This window comes from Lactuca virosa, chromosome 8 (assembly GCF_052849685.1).
Source record: "Lactuca virosa cultivar CGN04683 chromosome 8, Lactuca_virosa_CGN04683_v6, whole genome shotgun sequence".
In the NCBI taxonomy this organism is placed as follows: domain Eukaryota; kingdom Viridiplantae; phylum Streptophyta; class Magnoliopsida; order Asterales; family Asteraceae; genus Lactuca; species Lactuca virosa.
The window spans coordinates 71,779,511-71,794,960 of NC_136433.1; the positions used below are offsets into that span (position 1 = coordinate 71,779,511).

At 33.6% G+C, this 15,450-nt stretch overlaps 1 pseudogene; it reads right to left on the bottom strand.

Moving 5' to 3' along the window:
- Positions 1-1,085: 1,085 nt before the first annotated feature.
- On the bottom strand, positions 1,086-2,917 carry LOC145130483 (uncharacterized; annotated as a pseudogene).
- Positions 2,918-15,450: the final 12,533 nt, after the last annotated feature.

The following is a 15,450-nucleotide window of genomic DNA, read 5'->3' on the forward strand; positions in this document are numbered from 1 at the left end:
CCTACGCGTTGCAGCGGAGAACTCGTTTGTAATTAATAAAAACAAAAACTATAAAAAAGTTATGCAATGACAAAAAATGTAACTTAAATAATAGGGGTAAATCCTTTGCAATTTGTATATAGAATGTTATTTACAAATGTCAACAATACACATATAGCACGGTGATGATTATACCATATCAAGTAGACTCCAAAAGTATTAAAATCAAGTTTGATCCATACAATTATGTTGTATGGACTTTAAATCTTTTCTCCAAAAGAAGCCTTTGAAGAGAAAATATAAATTCCAACCATACCTTATTAAAATCAAAAAAATATACACCAAAATATAATTTACTGTTCAAAGAATAATACAAAAGAATAAAACACTTACACCAGTTCTCAAAACACAACTTAAAACAATCAAACATAACAATCATAAAAATAAAAAATGGAACATTTTAAATTTAGTCGATAACAAGATCTTGCATTTTTTTAAACCTACGGGTAAGTAAGCCAACAACAAACAGTCGAAGTCAGTTCTACTGTTTTTGTACACACTATTAGGGATGGGAAGTTTATACCAAATCTTAATCTCATACCGGAACCGGTACTGAACCATATCAAATTTTAAAATATGGGACGGTACTCGGTACTCCAAAATCAAGAAATTCGGGATTCAGTATTGTCGGTATCAGTACTAGTACCCAAAACCGGTATCATTCCCGGTACCAGTACCGATAATGTTAATTTAGTACGGTACTCGGGATTGACTTTTGATAAAATTCGGTATTCAGTAAATCGGGAAACATGGGGGGCGTTGAAGGAAGGGCGAAGTGGGCAGCTGCACAGGGCCAATTTTTTTATTATATATATATATATATATATATATATATATATATATATATATATATATATATATATATAACTTATAATAGCGATAAATGGCCATTTTTCGTCTAGGGCATTTGAGGATATTTAAATCCTCAGGACCGTCCTGTCAGAAACAATACCGGTTCGTCCCAAGCTCATCCCTACACATTACCATTATATTAAAATCCTAGACCAATATTAACATGGTTATGGTATGTAAACTCATTTTCCACGTCAAATATCGACATCATCAAATATTTTACCATCTTCCTCATAGTACGAACCATCAAACGAAAATCCATCACTCACCAAATTGTTGAAATAAATATATAAATTTCTTCAACCTTTCTTTGAATAAAAAAAAACAAAATACATTTTAATGAAAGACTATTACTAGCTTAAACTGCTGAAATGGAAGCACACAACGCACTTGAGCTTCATATTGTAGAAAAAGAAATTATATGGTCACCTAGAAAAACACAAAACTCAGATATAAAATTAGAAATTTGTTGAAAAGTGAAAACCAAATAAATAAATAAAATAATTGTCCATGTTTTCTATGAATGGGTCAACATCTGAGTTAGGATCATAACAATAGACTTCACATTCTGATAGGTTGATTACCTGAAATTTTGAAAATTAGATCAACATTGAGGTTTGAGGATGAGGGGAGGGTAGTTTTGTAATTTAGTACCTCGTCTAGAGCTTTGTATAGGGTTTCTAGTAGGGACCCATCTTCATTTGCCTCTTTCCATTACTAAACCAAGGTTTTTTTTTTTTTTTTTTTTTTTTTTTTTTTTTTTTTTTTTTTTGAATAAACTGTCTGTACATGATTAAAATGACCTTTATACCATTACATGTAACAAAAATAATTTCAAACAAAGACCTAAATTTATGAATTACCAAACAATGAAGAACCAAATAAACTAAGGCTAAAGTCTAATTAAAAAGTACATATACATGTAACGGTATAAAGGTCATTTTAATACCATAGATGCATTAGGCATGTAGCTATCAAAAAAATTGCTTGAAACCATCCCAGGTTTCCTTTGTGAAAAAATGGTGAGCTTTCACTGCACTGGTGGAAGTGGAATAACAAGATGATAATCATAATATCACGCGCTACCAAACAACACATATACACACCATTAACAATTAAATAACTAAATCAAATACTATAATAATGCTATTTTTCTTCTTCTTCTTCTTCTTCATGTTGGAGGGATAAAAATTAAATTGTACAGATAAACTCCAAAAATGAATAGCAGTCCATAAGGAATTAAGAATGCCATGTTGGTGCCGCGTGGACATAATGTGTAAAAAAATCATCTTGGATGCTACCACATAGGATAGAAAACTGGTTTAACAATTATTAAATTGACATGAGTGTCTTAAGAGCAAATAGAGATCCATTAAGAAAATGATATGAACAATTAATAAAAGTAACAATTGTTAGATTATTATTATTATTATTATAGAGGAGAGGAAGCAACTGATGATTAGTTTTGAGAAATGGACAGAATTGAACTCTCAGCAAAGCAACAGTTTCTAAACTGCTTGTCAAACCATTTGACAACACTTCTAAATGCCATTTCAGAAGGAGGATTATGTAGTTTGTTGCCATGTCGCCAATCAAAAGTTGACTGTCATTACCCATAATCATCCTTTCTTTATTAACTAGATATAATAAACTTATTATCTGAAGTCATAATTTGGATACATGTTGTACAATGTCAGAATCAGATAAATCAACATCTTTCAGCTTTTTAACAAATATCAATCAAAACAAAACCAAATCAGATAATCAGATAACCTAACTACATCAATACTTAAATAGTTAAGTTAAACTACGTACAGGTTGCATCAACATCTCACCTGGATCTACTAGAAAGATATTCAGCTGGTGAGTCAGCATCAGGTGAGTTATCAGGATAATCAAGAATCTGAATTCAAATTTGAAAACAGAAATCAGACAATTTTATAAAAGAACTTTAACTATTTTACAATTCTACCTCATTTTCCAAACTGGGAGACAGTGGTTTATCTGAGATTGTATATGCTTGCATGATTTAATAAAAACCAAATGGGATTTTCAAAATTTGAAGCTTTTTACGTAAGAATTTGTGAATTATCCCAAAACATAGATTCTACTCACAGGAGTAAGCTGTTAGCCTAATAAGATTATGAGATTTATTTTGTATTGGGTCTTATGTTAGCTCATTAGCTAAAAAACCCTAATTAGCTTGTCTATATATTCTGTCTTTTTCTTTCATTGTATTTTTGTACTTCTCATTTGATAATAATACGAAACCTTAGTTTTTCTATATCTTGTTAGTTTTCATGGTATCAGGGCTTGGTTGATCATCTCTACTTTTGTTTTGGGGAAAGTTGTAGCAGGCACGACACTATTCACGTATTGTTCATCGACACTATTCATCGACATTGTTCATCAACACTATTCACATGCACTATTCACGTATTGTTTGTAGCTTTGGGTATGGCTTTTTGCTCTGTATTCAGTTTGATTTGATTTGTTCGTTTCGTCAATTTCGAGGGTTTTGTTTCGTTTGTTGGTTTTGTTGATTTCGAGATCTTGATTGTTGCTGCTACTACTCGTATTTACCGTTATTTTCTTTTGAATGATATTGAAATATGGCCCCAAGAGATGATTCTCTTCAGTCCATTAGTATTCAACTCGATGGCAAAAACTATTCCTATTGGAGTTATGTTATGAAAAATGTATTGTGAGGCAAGACTATGTGGAGGATTGTTACATGTTACAAGAAGAAACCAACAGACGAGAAGGTTGATTATGCAACCTTATTGGATTCATGGGAAACTGATAACTCCAAGATCATTACTTGAATTAATAATTATGTTATCCCGTCTATTGGTACTCAGTTGGCGAAGTATGACACAACAAAGGAGGTTTGGGATCACTTGGCTAGGCTGTATACTCAGTCTAACTTTACAAAGCAGTATCAGTTATAGTTTGATATGTCGAGCCCTCCAACAGAACAATCTTAGGTTCAGGAATTTTATGCAGCTATGTCGGATTTATGGGATCAGTTGGTTCTTACAGAACCTGATGTATTGAAGGATTTTAATCCTTATATTGATAGAAGGTAAGAGCAACGTTTGGTTTAGTTCTTGATGGCATTACGTTTAGATTTTGAAGGCTTGCACAGATCAATCTTGCATCGCACACCTCTTCCCACTGTTGATTTGGTTGCTCACAAGTTGATTGCTGAAGAAACTCGTATCAAGTCCCATGCTAACAAAGGCCCCAAGACAACCACTCCTGCTGTCTTTGTTTTTCCACAACGACGTCAGTCTTCAAACCAGAATCGTCCCAAAGTTGCATTTGATGAGTGTGCTTTTTGTATGAAGAAGAACCATTGGAAGGCAAATTGTCCTTTGCTGACAAGCAAGGGAAACCAGCAGCAACAGCAAAGGACATCACCTGCACAGTCTCGGCCTTCATAGCAGAACAGGTCTTCTGGTCAGTCATGTCCCTCTTTCCATCTTTTAGGCCACCACAGTACGCTGCTGATGCACCTTCAATTGAGAATGAAACAAATTTTACACCACCACCAGCCTTGGATCCGCAGATTGTTGACCAGTTCAGACAGTTCATTGCAGCCAATCCAACTGCCATGTCAGCTTCCATGTCTCATTCAGGTCTGTCTTCATCCAACACGTCTGGTATTCCTTCATCCTTGTGGATATTGGATTATGGTGCATCTCATCACATGTCACCACATTTGTCATCTTTTTCTTCATTATCTTCTCGTACACCTGTCTTTGTTATGTCTGCTAGTGCTACACCCATGTCACTAGAGGGTGTTTGTTCTATTGTCACTCCTTATATATCTTTAACAGATGTGTATTACATTCCCACACTTACTCTGAATCTTGCATCGGTCGGTCAGTTATGTAAATCTGGTTGTTGGGTCTTATGTTTTTGATTCATTCTATTGTGTACGGGACATTTGGTCTGGGAGGGTGATTGGGATAGGATGTAGACTTGGGGAGCTCGATGTTTTGGAGAAGCTACATGTTGTTGATATTGCTGCATCTAGTGTTGATTTGTCGTCTTTTCATTTAAACCCTTCGTCGTCTGTTTTTTATCTTTAGCATTCTCGTTTGGGATATGTGTCAGCGTCTCGTTTATAGTTTTTGGTTTCCACTGGTGTGTTGGGTTCTTTGAAAACTGATGATATTTCTGATTGTTGTGGTTGTAAACTAGGAAAATTTTCTGCTTTACCGTTTAATAAAAGTGTCACTCGTTCTGTTGCTCTCTTTGATATCGTGCATTATGATGTGTGAGGTCCATCTCTGATCACCTCTAAATCAGGAGCTAACTATTATTTTCATCCATTGATGATTACACTCGTTATACGTGGGTTTATCTTATGAAGCGCATGTATGATTTTTTCACCATATATAGTGAATTTAGAGCTCCTATCAAGACTGAACACTCTGTTGTCATAAAATGTTTTCAGTGTGATTTGGGAGGAGAATTTACCTCCAATGATTTTAAACAATTATTGGCATCTGATGGCACTGTGAATCAATCATCTTTTATAGACATTCCTCAGTAGAATGGTGTTGCAGAAAGAAAACATTGACATCTCCTAGAAACTGCAAGATCCTTACTATTTTCTACTCAAGTTCCCAATATGTTTTGGGGACAAGCTGTTCATACCGCCACTTACGTTATTAATCGCATTCCTACTACGTACACTTCGGGGAAGTCTCCTTATGAAATGTTGTTTGGACAACTTCCATATTATTCTTCATTACGAGTGTTTGGGTATACCTGTTTTGTATTGAAGACTCATGTAGAGAGAGATAAGTTATCTTCAAAATCAGCTCTTTGTATTTTTCTGGGATATGGTATTGGTCAGAAAGGTTATCGGTGCTATGATCCATCAAATCAGAAACTGTATGTGTCTCACAATGTCACATTTTGGAGCATATTCCGTTCTATAGCATTCCTGTCCAGTCACATGATGCAACCCAAGAGCAGCTTCGCACTATTGATCCGTTTAGCATTGACATTGATGATCCACCACATGTCACTGATCCACCACCTGCTGCTGATCCACCACCTGTCGCTGATCCTCTGCCTGTAGATCATCAAGACCCACTCTCCATCGAGGCCTAATCGTGATAAGAAGTCCACAAAGCTTCCTGACTTTGTCTATTCCTCTTACTCACTAGTGTTTGCCTCTTTTATTGCTAATGTACATTGTCTCTCTGAGCCAGCATCCTACAAAGAGGCCGTTTCTGATCCCTTTTGGCAGACCGCTATGGCTGAGGAACTTGCAGCTCTTTATCAGACTCATACATAGGATCTGGTTCCGCTTCTGCCCGGAAAGCACAGGATTGGTTTTCGTTGGGTATATAAAATCAAAACAAATTCTGATGGATCCGTTAAGCGTTTTAAAGCCAGACTTGTTGCGAAAGGGTACGCGCAATAGTATGGTATGGATTATAAGGAGACGTTTGCTCCTGTTGCAAAAATGACGACTGTTCGCACCTTGATTGCAGTTTCTTCCATTCGTCAATGGAGGCTTTATCAGGTGGATGTCAAGAAGGCATTCTTGAATGGTGATCTTCATGAGGAAGTATACATGTCTCCTCCCCCTAGTATTGCTAACCAACCAAGTGAAGTTTTTTTTACTTCGGAAGGCACTATATGGCCTCAAACAATCCCCTCGTGCTTGGTTTGAGAAATTTTCTTATAACACCCTGGTATTCAGGTAATTTCAAATTAATCCTTATTGTTTTAATTTATGTCATTTTGGTCCCTGTTATAGAAGGAAGTGGCCATAAGAAGCCCTAATGGCAAAATCGTAATTTGGAAGGAAGGAGGGTATGTCATGCGTACGTGTGTACGCTTAGCGTACTAGGGCGCGCCCTAGTACGTGGGCGTACGTTTTTGTATGTGGGCGTACTCATCAGACATTGAAAACCCTAATTTTTAGGGTTGAGCCCTATATAATCCCCCTTATAACCTCATTTCTCTCACCCTTTCAGCCTCCACCCTCTTTGAGACGATTTTGCAAGCCCTAGTCCTTGTGTGTGTTGAGCTTTAGTGTGTATGTTTGTTCTTGATGTTGAAGAAGGAAGAAAGGATTCTTTGAGAAACTTTGGTGTGGGATTCAAGCTTGTAGATCTGAGATCTTCATCTCTTTGGGAAGCTCCAGAAGATATAAAGTCTTGAACTTTACTTGTATTCCTTAGAGATCTAGCCATATGGAGTTTTATGAGTTTTATCCCCTTTTTTGGACTTAATGAGTAAATGCTACTCTAAGACCAAAGGAGCTACCTTTTCAGAAGATTTGAGTTGTGTTAAGTCATAAAAATGCCTTCTTGACTCATTTAGTGCTTGCATGCAAAGTGTAGAGGTCCTTAGTGGTTAAGATCAACTAGGAAGTTAGTTTTGGGTCTTAATGATGCATGCATAACCATAAAGTTGGAAACTTTATGGTTAAGAGCCCTTCTTGGACTTGGATTTGGTTATTAGACGTTTGGACTGAATGGAATAAGCTCTTATTCGAAGTTTTGCATGGCCACCACGTACGTTGGGTGTTCCAAGGCGTACGTTGGGCGTAGGTAGTCAGCAGCGTGTTTCTTGGTCAAGGCGGAGTACGTTGAGCGTACAGCTGGGTACGTCCCACATACTCAGTCTGTCGGGTTTAGGAGTTTGGGCTTCGATTTTTGGGCCACCTTTTGGGCTTAGATGCTTGGGCCCTTATTGGACCATCTGAGTGTTGGTGTTTTTGGGCTGAGTGAAGAGATGGACCTTAGGCTAAGGCCCAAGTAGGAGTTTGCGCCCAATTTGGAAAATTAGGCCGATTATGGGCCTTGTGTGATTATTTAGTTTTTGGGACTTTTGAATCAAGATTTGGGCATGGATCTTAGATCAAATAGGAAAAAGGGTAAAGTGGCCTTTTACCCTAATGATGGACTATTAGTCTCGGTTGTAATCCAATTATTAATTGGATGATTATTTTGTTACGACAGCGCGGGGATCTTTGTGAGCCAACAGCCGGAGACTTTCAGTGTAAGGTGAGTTTGTTGGGTTTTAGTTCAAAATTAGTTTCAGAAACTACAAAATGTGGCGAACAGAAGACTTGATTTTTTGAAATAACATAAACATTTTATACCCACCAAGGATCATATTGCAAGTTATAGAAAGATTAAAACACCAACCAAAGAAAGGATGAAGAAATAACAACCTTTGTTGTTCTTTGGGTCCTCTTGGGAGGCTTGGAAGTTGATGAAGAATGATGAACTTTTGAGACACCAACAAGTTGTCAACTTCATTTAAGATGCTAGTCTTGTAAGAAAACTCATAATCTCTTAAGCTTTAAGTTCATAACCAAAGTATGAACTTAAAGAGAGTATGAAGATGCAAGTAACTTCTATCTTTTCTTTGCAAAAGAGAAAGTGAGAGATGTAGAGAGCATTTTCAGATTTTGCATGCAAGAGTGAATGATCAAAAATGCAAGCAACTAGTCTTAAGAATAAAGTAAAGTCCTTAACCATTATATCTTTTCACTTTAAGACAACCATGTCCCTATGTCATCAACATGTCTTTCTAGGGTGCTTACTTTACATTAAACAAATATAATGGCCATACTCTCCTACTAGACAAACTAGTTTCGGCCATGGGGAGTAAAAAAGAAAGAAAGAGTTTAAATTGTATAAATCCAAGTTTATAAAATATAAACTTTGTCTTTAGGTAAAAGACAAAAGACTCACCTAGTCCAAAATGTTGTACATGACTTATTAATTCATACCATATGAATTATGTAATGTTACTTGCTAATGAAAATTATTATTTCCATGAAATAAATAATTTCCAATTTAATTATAAGAGTTTCATTGAATATTTATTAAAATTAGATTCCAATAAATAATCAATTATATCATATTGTTGTTAGTGTGACCCATTAGTATCATATGTTAATTAGCAATATCACTTTAATATGATTCTTGAGCATACTAGATCTTTCAATCTCCAACTTACGAAAGATTCATATTAGATTGATATAGACAGTGGTGAATGTCTAGGAATATTTCACTGCCCCCAACAACATACGAATTTGTGCCATTCTATCAACGCCCAATTCCTAGAAGCCCAAGGCTACAATTGATGTATAAGGTAAGTTTATCAGTTTTTCCTTTTCTACAGACATCATGTTGAACATGAGATACAGATCGCGATAAATCTCATTAGTTGTTCAACTATTGGTAAGGCGCCTTAGATGGCTAACTCTCAACACATAAGAGGAACAAATCCCATCTTGACTACATAAGCCTCTTGCATAGTTCACACCATACTTGAAAATGGATTTTATAACTGCCCAGTTAAGGAACAGAATTTGACCATATCAAAGCATAGTACTCCCTACACTTAAGTCCCACTATGTATCTCAGGTGTTAAGGATACAAAGATAGCACCTTTTAATCAAGTATCATTCATGATAGCGATCCATGAGATGATCTTGATGCGGGTCAGTTCAATACTGGTTCTCTGACAAGTACTTATGAAACTTGGTTACAAACAATTTCCTACTTTCATCTAATGAGAGTCAACCAATCCAATTCATATTAGTCTTACTTTATAATTGATCCCACAATTATAACCGACTATGGATCTTTAGAATAATGACATTATTCATGGATTAAACATGTTAATAAAAAACACAACAAGTATTAATGTGATGACTATTTCCCAATATATCATAACATTATCTAATAGTTGTTGTTATAATGTTCCAATATCCAAATACCAAATCCAAATCAAAATCCCATTTCTAGAATAATAAAGTCTTACAGCTGAAGTGTGACCATTCATACTTAGCTCAAAAGAATGACTTTATCAATTGGTCTGACAAAATTTAATTTGTGTGAATTTTGTGAATGCTATCATCTCCGTACTTAACTTTACTCTAAGTATAGTTAAATATCTTGGAGAATATGATTGGTGTTCTTTCGTGACATAGAGTCTCTTAGCTTATACTCTCAAAGTCACCAAGATTTCTATGTGATTCTTGAATGGCAGAAATCAACATAGTTTTTCATTGATCCATTCATCCAATCATATTTGAATTCAACTTCTAAAATAGTGTATTCTTATTGTGTAGTAGATTGTGTCGTTATGTTTTGCTTGGACCTCATTCCAATAAAACATATTTTTCATTCCCTAATGAAGTCAAAATCCAATTATAATTCATAATTATCTATATTTGTTTAGAAATCAACATCTTGTGTAGCTCTTTTTACATAAAGATCCTTTCTAAACTAATTATCCCATATACATTCTCTTAGTTCTTCTTAAGTACTCTTAGAATGTTTCACAGTCATCTAGTGACTTAACCATGTATTCAATTGGTATCCGATGATATGCTCATAGCATGATCATATACCAGGTCCTATGCATAATATGGCATAAATGATGAATTCATTTTCCAAGAAAATAGAATATAAATCATTTCATCTAGTTCAAACCTATGAGCTATGTACTTTTGCGGCTAGCTCAAAATGGTGCCATATGACAATGCCAAGAGATCTTCCAAAAGAATCATGTGTCTTGATCCCTTTCAAGATATTGCCAATATACGTATAAGGACATGAAACTTTTAACATTCATTTTATCTATCCCTTATAGATTTCACATTCCAAGAATGTATCTTCTCCTTCCTAAGTCTTTCATTTTAGAAACACTTTCCGAGTCAAGGTGAAAACGACCTTGCTTAGTCAGAATGTGATTTCAAATGATTAAGTATGTCTCATTCATACAATATTAGGAATTTCACTATGCTCCCACTAGTTCTTAGTAAACACACATGTTCTATTCATTTTGATATAAAAACATACCTTGTGGTTTTATATAAAATGATGATTGTAACATTGAGATGTTTGCTTTATATCCACAAGTGGATCTCAAGCTATGCACATTTTGTTAGGATAACATGGATTAAGAAAACCTCCAGGCTAATCTATATAGATATCTTCCAGTAGATGTCTATTAGAAAAATCAGTCTTTCTTGAAATCTATTTACTATATCTCATATTAAGAATATGAATTTATAGTAAATAATATCCTTGTTGATATGATCATAACAACTTGTGAAAAAGGCTTGGTCACAGTCAATGTCATGAGTATGATGAGGACCACAGTCAATGACATGAGTATGAGAAAATCCTTTTACTATAAGTCTTGCTTTAAATGTGTATGGTTATCTATGTAATTTATTCTTTTTAGAAGAATCATTTTCTCCTTCTAGCCTTGCTATTGGGATAAACTTTAATCAAGCCCATACTTGATTCTCATACGTAGATTACATCTCATGTTAATGACTCTAAGTCATTTATCATATTCAAGATCTGACATAGCATCTTGGTATTTGATGGATTTTCCAGAAACCATCAATAAAAGCTCATCAATGAGAAATTCCACATTTCTCAAGTCATAGATGATTTCTACCACTAATGCGAACAATTTGTGTTTGTGAATAGCTATGATTCAAGTTTAACAATCCTCGTTAAAACTAGTGCCGACTATTACTACATAAGGTTGTGGTTCTTGAGCTGCTTCAAGTTCCATGCACCTCCCACTCGCATTGTCATTTGAAGCTTGCTTTCTAATAACTTAGCTTTCACAAGAATAAGAGAAATTATTCTTAGTGGGTTTGCATATTATAATTTAAGCCACATTTAGAGTATTATATACAAATATGTATTTAGTAGATTTTGGGTTTAGAAGCTTTAGTCCAACATCGGCTTCAAATCCACAAAACATTAAGTAAGATGAGGATGAAGCCTTTCCATACTAAATCGTATAAAGTGTTTAATCTACTTGTTAGTTGGTATTTGTATTCAAGATACAATTAATAGTGATTGAAGTATTATCCCAAAAAGATTAAAGGAGGATATCTCTACCGATTAGAAAGTAAATCATACCAAGTAAGATTTATTTCAACCTTTATTATCATTAAGGCCTTAAATAGTTCTTACCGGCTTGTATCTTGTGCTTAATCTCAGACATTTATTAGAAAGGAAGTTACATACCAAAGTTTATAGTTCCTTAATAATTATTTTCTCTACACTTTAGTGAAAATATCATTAGGAATCCTTTATATATAAATAAGATTCACATATGTCAAATAAACTACATTATTTGCCTTCAAGGATCCCTTTCTTGAAGTTGGAATATGTGAATTCCATTTATATAATAAAGATAACAATGTCAAAGATAAGTTTGATTTAAAACAAGTTTAAATCAAAAGTGCTTGCATATAGAAGTTGATTTTATTTATAAAATGTTGAAATTTACTTTACAATTCTATTAAAAGATCTAGTCTCATAAATAGAAGTTAATCATTTCAGAATATGAATATTATCGTTATAAAAATGATTAAGCAAATTATCAAACATTTGAATAAAATAACTGAGACATAAATTTAGATATGCTAAATTAAAACATACATTGTTACAAAACAAGTATTGTTTTACATTACAAGTACTTTATGTTTTAAGCATAAATAATGAACTAAGCTCCGAGAGTGTAGTTCCAACTTGGTTGTGCCCAGCTGGTTACTCTTCAGTAAATATCTGCAAGCCATTTACAAATATTAGATTAACATTTAAGTACCAAGTACCTAAGTTTTATATGAAAAGTATGAGTTCTATCTAGTAGATACTAGAAGTACTAGTCTCTTCCAGACTTTCTTTCCGAATAAGAGGAGCAGATCCTCTTCCAATGTTTAGTTTCTCCACAAAATAAACAAGCTCCACATATGTGGGTTTTAGTAGATTTTTTGGGCTTAAAGGTGTTCGGTCCATAAAACATGGGCCTCCTGGATCACACAAGGTGATTCTTTTTGGTCGTGTACCTTTCCTAGTTTGATGTTAGAGACATCTTTAGCATCTCAGTGATGCCTTACTAGGTATCATGTTCAGACTTACAGCTCAAAGCAAATAGTTAGGACTAGGACCTTTAAGTGTATACAATTTCATATCTCTCACGATATTGTCTCTTAAGACATGAACCCATTCATTGAAGTTGTATCTAGTGAATGTTATTGTTTCATTAAGTCATTAAAGAAAATGACAAATCATGATAATGAGAATGGATTATTTAACTACAAAATTTTAACAAAATTCATTTAGTATTTTCAATATTTAATCTTCAATAGTTAATACCCTTTTAATTTCCAAAAACATTAATTATCAAAGTCTAGGATCCAAGTTGCAAAACAAATAAATGGTTAGGTATCCTTTATCCCATTCATTTGAATCCAACCCGGTAGATATCGATTATCAATTATATCTTAATATATAATTCCTAGATTTATGGGATCGCTAATAAAAAATTTAATTAGACATGTTGGATCTCATCTATGCCTCAGAACTCTCTTGCTTAGGTATCCTTTATCACAAAAGATCTCCGATCAAATCATCCAATTTGAAAAAACTTGTGTGATCGGCCTATAACTTGGTTATAGAAATCGTGAATACACCTCAGCCATCAAAATATAACAATAAGTAGTTAGGTATCTTTTATCCCACTAATGCATCAAGAGATGTGCGAGTGTCTTTAAAAATGATTGCATAGATTTGAGGTTTGGTAAGGGGTCTTTTTATATGTTTTATAATTCTAGTTTAAAAACATATGATATCATGGTTATTACATGCATATAATAAACCATGGTATCAATTTTCAAAAAGAAAATCACTTTTGAGGTTCTATATAAAAAGCTAGTTTTTATATAATTTGACACGATTCAATTTTAATAACCGGTATTAAGTTTGAGTGCATTTGAACCTTTTATATCTTTAATAAAACTTCCTTTTATTACTTATATATTTGGAGTTTGTATAAGTCACAAAAATCATCATTTTAAAACTTATAATTTAGTATTTCAAAACTTGCCGTTATTAACGTTTTTATAAAACCGGATTTTATTTTAAAATTAAAACATTATTATATCTTAAGTCCAATTTCGAAAACCAAACTCCATGTGATGTTTATTTTGTCCAAAATTATTTTAGTATGTGAAAAACTAATTTATCAACCACGCATAATAATTGCATAAAATAAACAACACAAACTTGCATAAAAAGATATGTGCATAAACATAACCAACTAATGACATTTTTGTGAGCCAACACAAAAGATGCCAAGTCCATTCCTAAAGGTACATTTTAAGGGGACCAAAAATCTTCTTGTAATGTTGTTGTAGAAGCTCTCACTTGAGTAAACACCATTTTCTTGCAAAAGATTTGAAGAACTTCTTGAAAGTTAAAATTCAGCCACATGCAACACTTTTCAGAAAAAGGTTGCAGAAAGTGTTGCATCAGGTCAACAACCCTTTAAAGAAAAGGCTACTGTTGACAGCATTCATGACACTTTATAGAAAATGTCATCTTTCTGCCCAACACTTATGTAGACACGAAAATTGCCTTTTTGTCTTCAAAAAATGGCTCCAACTTCATTTCTTGTTACATCTTTGTACAAATAAATTATTTCTAAAAACTAATCTATTACTTTACAAAAATAACCAAGAAAACTAATTTATTTAATTAATACATACCATATGAATAAATAAATTATTACAACCATTTTTATAACAAAAACAACAAACACAACAACACAACAATCATAATGGTCATTGGGTAGTTTATGCACATTATACAAATGAACATACACATAAAACAACATTTGTTTTTCTAAGACAACTTTAAATGACAAAAGATGCATGAAAACTTTTATCACATAAAAATAACAATTATAAAGTTGTCATAGAAAATATGTATGAACTTATTTTTATACAAAAACAAGTTATCCATATTCTCCAAAAACTAAGATTTCCAAAAATCAAAAAAATCTAACCAAACTTGCAAGGTGGCTCTGATACCAATTGTTAGGTTTTAGTTCAAAATTAGTTTCAAAAACTACAAAATATGGCAAACAGAAGACTTGATTTTTCAAAATAACATAAACATTTTATACCCACCAAGGATCATCTTGCAAGTTATAGAAATATTAAAACACCAACCAAATAAAGGATGAAGAAATAACAACCTTTGTTGTTCTTTGGGTCCTCTTAGGAGGCTTGTAAGTTGATGAAGAATGATGAACTTTTGAGACACCAACAAGTTGTCAACCTGATTTAAGATGCTAATCTTGTAAGAAAACTCTTAATCTTTTAAGCTTTAAGTTCATAACCAACGTATGAACATAAAAGCGAGTATGAAGATGCAAGTAACTTTTGTCTTTTCTTTGCAAGAGAGAAAGTGAGAGATGTACAGAGCATTTTCGGATTTTGCATGCAACAGTGAATGAACAAAAAATGCAAGCAACTAGTCTTAAGCATAAAGTAAAGTCATTAACCATTAGGTCTTTGCACTTTAAGACAACCATGTTCCTATGTCATCAACATGTCTTTCTAGGGTGCTTACTTTACATTAAATATATGTAAAGGCCATACTCTCCGACCATGGGGAGTAAAAAAGAAAGAAAGAGTTTAAATTTTATAAATCCAAGTTTATAAAATATAAACTTTGTCTTTAGGTA